The 10543-nt window shown below is 43.3% G+C and overlaps 1 pseudogene; it reads left to right on the top strand.

Moving 5' to 3' along the window:
• Positions 1–9329: 9329 nt before the first annotated feature.
• Positions 9330–10163, top strand: LOC111540641 (annotated as a pseudogene).
• Positions 10164–10543: the final 380 nt, after the last annotated feature.

Here is a 10543-nt window from a genome sequence, read left to right as displayed (position 1 = left end):
GCAAGCTCCGCCTCCCGGGTTCAGGCCATTCTCCCAACTCAGCCTCCCGAGTAACTGGGACTACAGGCGCCCACCACCACGCCTGGCTAATTTGTCATACTTTTAGTAGAGACAGGGTTTCACTGTGTTAGCCAGGATGGTCTCATCTCCTGACCTCATGATCCGCCCGCCTCGGCCTCCCAAAGTGCTGGGATTACAGGTGTGAGCCACTGCGCCCAGCCATTCCTCTGCAAATTTCTCCCCATCCTGTCTGGGCTTTGAAAAGTCTTTTGACAATGGCTCTCAGCTAAAACTGAGACCAGGGCTTGAAGTCAATAGATAAGGGTTCTGTCTGCTCTGAGGGAGATTTAACTCCAAGAGACAATGGAGCTTAAGTTGATGCAGGAGAGCCTAGAGGGAGGAAGAACAAATCAGAGGGATAAATGAGGCCAAAGGAAATGGAAGAGTATAGGATTTGGGAAGAGTAGTAGCATAAAGGCTATTATTAGGTTAAAATTGTGATTCAGCAGGGTCTAAAGAGAGAGATTGATTTAAGGTTATTTAAAATTTTGCTTTGGCCAAGTAATATCTTAGAAAAAAGATTTTGGAGTCTGAATATTTCAGATTTTCTTATAAGCATTAAGAAATGAGGACTATTGGAGGTTTATAGTGCTCCTTTTTGAACTGAACTTCTCAGTCCCCATGGCCTGCTTAAGGAAAGGGCTTATTTCAGCACCTATGCTTGTCCACTTCCCCATGAATTTTCTCTTCCTGATAGACAACAAATATGACAAGAACAGAGAGGTAAAAAGCAGTGCTAGTAAAAAAAGATTTCCATCAACCATATACATTTTTTTTTCCAATTTGGGCACCTAAGAAGAGTTTCTTAGTCCTAGAAAATAAAATTATAAACTCAGCATCAGGGAGCTCAATGAAAGACATCAAAGTTCCAACCACTGCAAGATTCATTCACCCCATTGATTGGGTCTTTATGACCTAATCACCTCTTAAAGTCCCACCTCTGAATATTGTTAGAATGGCAATAAATTTCAACATGAGATTTGGAATGACATTAAAGCCGAAGCAGTTATAAAAGTGTGTTCAGCTCTCTCTTGTTTTTTCTCTCTCTCTATCTCTCTCTCTTTCCCTGTCTCTCTCCTCTCCCTCATGCTGTCTTGCCCTTCTGCCTTCTACCATGGGATGATGCAGCATGACCACCCTTGCGAGATATGAGTCCCTCCACCTTACACTTCCCACCCTCCAGAACTGTAAGCAATACGTCTCTGTTCTTTATAAACTACCTAGTCTTCGATATTCTGTTATAGTAGGAGAAAACAAATTAAGACAGAAAATTGGTACAGAGAAATGGAGCTGTTACTCTTAACAAATACCTGAAAATGTAGAAGCAGCTTTGGAACTGGGTTATGTGTAGAAGCTGAGAGAATTTGGAGGAGCAGGCTAGAAAAATCCTAGATTGCTATGAATAAAGTGTTAAGGGCAATTTCAGTGAGGGCTCTGAAGAAGATAAGAAGACCAAAAAAATTCCGAGATGTCTTAGAAATTACTTAAGTGGTCATGACCAAAATGTTGATAGAAATACGAATAGTAAAGGCCATTCTGATGAGGTATCCGACAGAACCGAGGAACAACATGTTGAAAACTGAAGTAAAGGCCATCCTTGTTATGCAGTAGCAAATAACTTAGCCAAATTGTGTCCATGTCCTAGGTCTTTACAAAATGCAGAACTTAAGAGAGATCAACTAGAATATCTAGTGGAAGAAATATCTATGCAGCAAAGCATTCAGGCTGACAGGCTGCTGCATGGCTACTTTTAACCATATACAGTGAGATGTGAGAGGAAAGAAATAAAGATGAACTTTAAAATAGAGGCGGCCAGACACAGTGGCTCACCCCTGTAATCCCAGCACTTTGGGAGGCTGAGGAGGGTGGATCACAAGGTCAGGAGTTCGAGACCAGCCTGGCCAATATGGTGAAATCCCATCTCTGCTAAAAATACAAAAATTAGCCGGGCATGGTGGCGCACACCTGTAGTCCCAGCTACTCAGGAGCCTGAGGCAAAAGGATCGCTTGAAGCCAGGAGGCGGAGGTTGCAGTGAGCCGAGATCACGCCACTGCACTCCAGCCTGGGCGACAGAGTGAGACTCCATCTCAAAAAATAAAAATCAATAAAATAAGATAGAGGCAGAACAAAAAGATTCAGAACATTCAAAGCCTGGCCATGTAAAGATTAAAAAGCATGTCAGAGAAAGAAAAATAAGGGTGTGGCCAAGAGACTGTTTGCTCAAGAGATTAAAATAGCTAGAAAGGAGCCAGGTACTATTCATCAAGATGATGGAAGAAAGACCCCAAAGACATTTCAAACATTTTTGAAGCTGCCCTTCCCATCACAGGCAAAGCTCTAGGAAGGAAGAATGGTTTCAGGGGACAAGCCCAGGACATCTTCCACGGGCTCACTATCCAGGGCTGCCTCAGGACTCTGCTCCCCACATTCCCTTAGCATCCCTCAGCCACTCCAGCCATCGTTCAAGTGGGCCTTAGTATGTCTCAAGCCACAGCCCTAGAGGACTCAAGGATTAAATCCTGGTTGCATCCTCATGGTGCTAATTCTGTAGATGTGCAGAGTGGATGAGCTACGAAGCCATGGTGGCCTCCATCTAGGGGGGACTAGGTAGAGGCTTGTCACTTGGGCACAGCTACAGCAGAGAGTTCCTACTAGAGCAATGCCAAGCAGAAATATGGTGTCAAAGTTACCACAGAGAGTCCTCACTAAGGCAATGCCCAGTGGAGCCATGGGAACAAAACCACCTCAGAGACCCCAGAACTGTAGCACTACCAGCATGCAATGCTTGCCTTAAAAAGCTGCAGGCACAAGACCCCGACCAAAGAGAGCTCAAATATGAGCTGAGCCTAGCAAAGCCATGGGGGCAGGGCTGCCTGAGGCCTTGTGGGCTAAACCCGCACCCCAGTGTGGCCAGGATGTAGAATACAAAGTCAAAGGGTATGATTACCCAACATTCTCCAGGGAAAATGTTGTTTTCTGTTAGGTTTTGGACTTACTTGGGTTCAGTTACCCCTTTTCTTGCCTATTTCCCCCTTTTGGAATGGAATGGGAATGTCTTTCCTATGCCTGTCCCACCATTGTATTTTGAAAGTAGACAACATGTTTTTAGTTCACAGGCTCACAACAGGAGGAAATTTGACTCAGAATGAATCACGTCTTGAGTCTCACCTATATCTGATTTAGATGAGACTCTAGACTAAAGTTGTTGCTGAAATGAGTTAAAACTTTTGGGACCTTTGAGATGGAATGCATGTATTTTGTATGTCAGAAGGGTATGAGTTTTGGGGGATCAGGAGTGGAAATGCCATGGATTGAATGTCCCCTCCAAAACCCATGTTGAAATTTAATTTCCATTATAACTGTATTGAGAGGTGAGACTTTTAAGAGGTGAGTAGCCCATGAATAAATTAATGCAGTTATCACAATAGTGGGTTAGTTCGCATGGGAGTGGGTTTCTGGTAAAAGGATGAGGTTTGGCCCACATTTATCTCTCACACACATTTGTTCTCTTGCCATGTAATGTCTTCTGCCATGTTTTGATGCAGCAATAAGGCCCTCACCAGATGCAACCCCTCAATCTTAGACTTCCCAAGCTCCAGAATGATAAGCCAAATAAATCTCTTTTCTTTATAAATTACCCAGTCTGATATTTTGTTATTGCAGCAGAAAAAGGACTAAGACAATAACAAACCTACTCTCACAATACAACACATAACACTGTTTTGGTCAACAATGTACCACAAATACAACAGTGGTCCCATGAGATTATAAGGGGACTGAAAAATATCTATTGCTTAGTGATGTCTTGATGATTCTGACCTTGTGCAGGCCTGCTCTAATGTTTGTACCTATGTCTCAAGTTTTTAATAAAAAAAAAGTTTTAAAAGTTAAAAAATCAAAAATAGAAAAACTTTATTGAATAAGGATATAAAGAAAAGTCTTGTGCAGCTGTACAATGTTTTTGCATTTTAAGCTGTGTTATGAGAGAGTCAAAAAGTTTTCAAAAATTTAAATGTTTATAAATTTAAAAGCTACAGGAAGCTAAGGTTAATTTATTATTGAAGAAATAAAATATTTTTATAAAAATTGAGTGTAGCCATCCCAGCACTTTAGGAGGCCAAGACGGGCAGATCACGAGGTCAGGAGATCGAGACCATCCTGGCTAACACGGTGAAACCCCATCTCTACTAAAAAATACAAAAAACTAGCCGGGCGAGGTGGCGGGCACCTGTAGTCCCAGCTACTCGGGAGGCTGAAGCAGGAGAATGGCGTGAACCTGGGAGGCGGAGCTTGCAGTGAGCTGAGATCCGGCCACTGCACTCCAGCCTGGGCAGCAGAGCGAGACTCCGTCTCAAAAAAAAAAAAAAAAATTGAGTGTAGCCTAAGTGTACAGTGTTTATAAAGTCTACAGTAGTGTACAGTAATGTCCTAGGCCTTGACATTCACTCACCACTCACTCATTGACTCACCCAGAGTGACTTCCAGTCCTGCAAGCTCTATTCATGGGGAATGCCCTAAATAGGTATATAATTTTTATCTTTTATACTATATTTTTACTTTACCTTTTCTATGTTTACATACACAAATACTTACTATTGTGTTACAGTTGCCTATAGTGTCCAATACAGTAATATGCTCTACAGATTTGTGGCCTATGAGCAATAGGCCATATCATATAGCCTAAGTGTATAATAGACTAGACTATGCCATCTATGTCTGTGTAAATACACTCTATTATGTTTGCAAAACAAATCAAATCACCTAACAACACATTTCTCAGAATGTATCCCCTTGTTAAGGGGTGCATGGCTTAGTTGACTTGAAATTCAAACTCACAAAGTCAATTTGCAATAAAAACAATATATCCTGTGGTCAGGGGAGCTTTGATATCATGAGAGGAAACTCTAAGAAGGCTACTCTGGCAGCCCCATTGTCCCTCTACATCCCCAACCCCATAACCCATGTCAAAGTCAGAATCTGACAAAGCTGCCTGACACCCCAACAACTGGGTCTCCCTGTAGGATTCTAACTGGTATTTTCCACCTATGTCTTCCCATAAGCAATTTACAAGCTTTGTTGACTACATCATCAAAATTTCAAAAACAGCACTCTGTTTTTCTCAGCAAAGAAAAATGTGAGAACAAGAAAAAAAAAAAGAGAGAGATTTTCCAAAGAGTTTTTAAAAGCCAAGAATCAATTGTATGATATCATTGAAACTTTGGGTGGTCTTCCCCCCGCTCCTCCCCCCAACCCCCAATTCCTGGCTTTCTAGCCCTAAATAGTCCTGACTTAAGATATCTTGAAGATCACCAGAAACAGTCTTGCAGATCATGCATGAAGCCTTATCTTTATCTTATTATGCTTTTATTTCAGAGGTCACCCATCTACAGTGCTCCAGGAGGCTCACAGCATTAATGAATCCCTTGCTGAATTTACAGTAGCAGCTCTCAGCCCACACATTAGTGCCACTTAGACAGAGATCAGATTTCCTTTCTAAGTCAAAACTTCAATAACTCACAGATCAGCAAGCTGAACTCTCTTTCTGACTTACAGATTGAATAGGGAGTGTCTCCTATTAGGGAAGGGGGAGTGTCTCATGGAGCAGAAAATAAAAAACAAATTCCAACACAACTATTTTCCCATTTTTAAATCTTCTCTAATCTTGTTTGCAAAATAATTGTTATTTGCTCCAAGAAGAATAGGGAGCTCTTTGCTCTAGGTTAAACAGAGAATGGTTCTTAGGATACTTGCAAAAGTGTTTGATCAATTATTTCCAATCAATAATCATTTACTAGCTGAGAGACATTAAGAGTCCATTTCTCTGAACATCAGTATTGTTTTTCTTGTTGTTGTTTGAAACTAAGATGAACTATTGTGTTGGTAAACTTAAAGCCACATAAGTGACCATTTTAATAGGCTTAGGGGAATTATGTCAGGTTAAGAATGATTAACATAAGCCTAAACACCTAAGTGTCTAATCAGACTAGTACTGTGATTCTTTGCAGTCAGATATGCATAAAGATGATAAAGGTGAATGGACCCAGTTATGTAGCTGGAGAAATGAACATAATCAGCTTCCTTTTCCAGAAAGAGAGGAAGAAAATGGCCCCTAAGAATATAACTGGGCTCTTGTTAATGGTAATTCCAAAGCTTCCCCTGGGTCTTTGTGAAGCTCAGGATGGCATATGTTTTTTTATTTCCAGTAGGCTAGAGGGAGCATAATTTCTGTTTCTCTTTTTTGAGACAGAGTCTTGCTCTGTCACTCAGGCTGGAGTGCAGTGGCACAATCTCAGCTCACTGCAACCTCCACCTCCCGGGTTCAAGCAATTCTCCCGCCTCAGCCTCCTGAGTAGCTGGGATTACAAGCACATGCTCCCACGCCCAGCTAATTTTTGTATTTTTAGGAGAGACATCATTTCACCATGTTGGCCAGGCTGGTCTCAAACTCCTGACCTCAAGTGATCTGCCCCCCTCAGCCTCCCAAAGTGCTAGGATTACAGGCATGAGCCACCGCACCTGGCAGATGGGGGCGTAATTTGAAGATCACCAGAAACAGTCCTGCAGACCATGCATGAAGCCTTATCTTTTCCTGATTATGCTTTGAAAGCATATCATTTGAAAGCCAGTCAAGGAAAATGGGCAGGAACTTCATCATGGGAAAGATGCTTTGCTACCATTTGAGATTTGACTATACTATAATTGAGAATTTGCATTGGTTCTTGGGAAGGGTGTGTGTGTGTGTGCGCGTGTGCGTTGGGTGTGTATGTGGTGTTTGAGGTGGGAGGGTTCCAACAATTACTAACTGGAAAATCAGAAGAATGAAAGAGTCTAGGCTACAACTCACACTGGTGTGGGGACCTCCAACTATACTTCATGTGAGTGCCGAGGACCACCATGGACTTCACCATGGGGCTTAGAGTATTAAGACTCAACCAGCCCTACCACACCCCACTCTTCCCCAGGCTGTGCTAAAAACACAATACCTGAGGGCAACTGTGGACTTCCACTGCAGCAATGCTCCAGGGCAATTTCTCTCAATAATTCAGACAAAGGAAATGGTCCACTTGGAAAGGAAGGATTGCTCGTGTGAGCAGAAGTTTTCTGAAGGTTGGACATAGAGAACACAACAGAAGTATGTACTCAGAGAAGCCTTACCTGGGACAAAGGGTTGATGTTAGGAAATGGGGATTCCCATTGAGCCCAACAGCACATAAAGAGTTTTAACTCCCTGGGGGCTTTTTCCTAGGGTGGGAATATTATTAATAATAATTAGCACACAATTTCAAAGGGCCTCCCTGTTAGTTATCCTCAATCCTGCGCTGAAGTCTGATGCTCAGACACAGCCTGGAATAGCCAGGCTTTGTGGAGTAAAGGGGAGAGCAGGGACAGGACATGCAGCCTGCCTATCTCCGCCTCTCTGCTACCATTAGTGAGAACAGAGCAGCATCCTGGCAAGGGCTCTGTGTCCTGTTGCTCAAGGCAGGGATCAGCACAGCTGGGATTGGCAGAGGAACACAGGGTACTAGTCATTCCTCCAGGGCTCTACCCTCCTCCCCAACCCCTCCCATTTCCAACCCATCTTCTTTCCCAAAAACCTTGAAGGAGAGAGAAAATTGGAACTTAGTTTTTAAATTATTTAGCATACCTTTAGGAACTTTTGAAATCATGTATCACTTTAATACCTTTTGATGGCTAACAAATGGTTCACTTCGATGCAATAAGCAGACAATGGTCTGGGATGCTCTGATCCATTTGGAGATCCTGTTGGATTTTGCCTTAAAATATCACTGATGGCTGTCAACCTCTTTTCCATTCCTGCCTCTCCCAGTCTCCCCATTTAGGCTTCATCACCTCATACCAAAACTACTGAAATATTCTCCTAATGAACTGTCTTTAGTTTCTCCCTGTTGCAAAATCACCCTATATCTCAGTGCCAAAATTTCTCAAAGTATCAGCACACACACACACACACACACACACAAATGCACACTCACATAACCATTTTATCCCAATTTGCCTAGGACTTTCCTGGATTTAGCATGAAAGTCCCATGTCTCAGGAAACTCCTCAGTTCCAGGAAAACTGAGACAGTTCAATCTAACAGGTCAACTTAATACATACATAAGCACACATGTGCTCTCACTCATTCTCTCTCTCTCTCTCTCTTTCTCTCTCTATCAAGACTCACCATTGCTTGCAGGGCTTCATATGTAGTGAGTATTCAAATATTGTGGATAGATGGATGAAAGGATGCATTGATGGATGAAAGGAATGGGCTAATTCGAGGCAAAATTCATACTCATCCTTCTAGAATGTTATAAAATGTAATGGAGAGGTGTTGTTTAGTTTGTTTTAACATTGTTTGGCTTATAAAGCAATTTTGCCATATTAGTACTCAGAATACTCTGTATATGTATCATATATTCCCCTCACATCACAGATGAGGAACCCAATCCTTGGAGAGGCTAACTAACTTGTCCAAGGACATACAGCTAATGGGGGAAGGGTAGTAATCCAACCCAGGTTCATGGTTCTAGACACTTTCAACATCATTCCCTTCTACTTTGCTCACTCTTCTGCTCTATTTAAGCTGAACTCTTTCCATTCTCTAAATAGGCAACAAATAACCCTATTCTTGCTTCCAGATATTTTCTCAAGCCATCCCTTTAGCAAGGAATGTCTTCACATTTCTCCATTGCATCATAATCACAATGGTTGTCATTTTCTGAGCACTTACTACATGTTGAGGGAGGAGACAGAATTTAGATGATGGTACACTGGCTCTTAAATATTTTGGCCTATGAGTGACATGCATTGGTGTCATTCACATTTCATTGGTTAGAACTAATCTGTGGCACACCTGAGCACAAAGTGGCTGGGAAACAAAGTTATCCCATATGCCCAGGAAGAAGAGTAGAACCAGACAAGAGAGAGCACTAGAATGCCCTGTAAAGAAGCCAAAGCCAATGTTTGCCTTATTAACTGGAACTCATGATAGACAAACTGGGGAGAAGGAAAAAGGAACACTGAGCTTCAGAGATGCAAGAGTAGGTCCCCTATAGGCAAAACAGGGCATGCCAAGAAAGTGAGCTATGACTTGGTGACTAACACAGGAAACCAGTGTTCCATAGTTGATACTCCATCTCAGGACAGGACTCTGGTTCTCAGACAGGGGATCAGAAGTCAGTACTGGGGCATTGCTTCTTTGGGTCACCCTACCAGTGAATGTGACTTTAAAATGCCAAGGCTCCCTCCCGATCCTGGAGCCATGTGGCCCCTGGCCCTAGTGATCACATCCCTGACCATGGCCTTGTCAGGAGGTATCTCCTAGGAGTCTTCCAAGGTTCTCAACACCATTGGGACCAGTGGGTTTCTCCCAGGTGGCTACACCTGCTTCCCCTACTCTTAGCCCTGGCAGGCAGCCCTACTAGTGCAAGGGTGGCTACTCTGTGGAGGAGTCCTGGTCCACCCCAAATGGGTCCTCACTGCTGCACACTGTCTGAACGATGGGCTCAAAGTTTACCTAGGCAAGCATGCCCTAGGGCGTGTGGAAGCTGGTGAGCAGGTGAGGGAAGTTGTCCACTCTATCCCCCACCCTGCATACCGGAGAAGCCCCACCCACTTGAACCACGACCATGACATCATGCTTCTGGAGCTGCAGTCCCTGGTCCAGCTCACAGGCTACATCCAAACCCTGCCCCTTTCCCACAACAACTGCCTAACCCCTGGCACCACCTGTCGGGTGTCTGGCTGGGGCACCACCACCAGCCCCCAGGTAAATTACTCCAAAACTCTACAATGTGCCAACATCCAACTTGGCTTAGATGAGGAGTGTCATCAAGTCTACCCAGGAAAGATCACTGACAACATGTTGTGTGCCAGCACAAAAGAGGGTGGCAAAGACTCCCGTGAGGGTGACTCTGGGGGCCCTCTGGTCTGTAACAGAACACTGGATGGCATCATCTCCTGGGGAGACTTCCCATGTGGGCAGCCTGATCAGCCTGGTGTCTGCACCTGTGTCTCAAGATACGTCCTGTGGATCCGTGAAACAGTCCGAAAATACAAAACCCAGCAGCAAAAATGCTTGAAGGACCCAAAATAAAAGTTGAGAAATGTTAAAAAAAAAAAAAAAAAAAAAATGCCTAGGCTCCTCATGAAAGCTTATCTACACAGTCACACAGGATAACAGGACTGTATGATGGCAACTCAAGGAGATACCAAACCTGAGTCCTGGGACAGGTATATCTCTCCATCACTAGTGCACATACACACCCATGCACATGCACACAAACACACACACACACACCAGACAACAGAAGGCAGGATTTCTATATTCTGCCCTTAGCTCTCTTGCCTGGAGAACTCAACTGAGGCACCCATTGCAAGAAACCTTACCTCTTGAGAAGTAAAATGCTCAAAGAGTTCATCAGTCTGAGTGATTTAACAACTAAACTCTCTGAAATGTGTTTGCTGAAAGCAGTC

Source organism: Piliocolobus tephrosceles, chromosome 10 (genome assembly GCF_002776525.5).
Source record: "Piliocolobus tephrosceles isolate RC106 chromosome 10, ASM277652v3, whole genome shotgun sequence".
NCBI classification, from domain to species: Eukaryota; Metazoa; Chordata; class Mammalia; order Primates; family Cercopithecidae; genus Piliocolobus; species Piliocolobus tephrosceles.
Note: the sequence above shows the minus strand (reverse complement) of the source record. Positions and strands in the feature narration are given on the sequence as shown.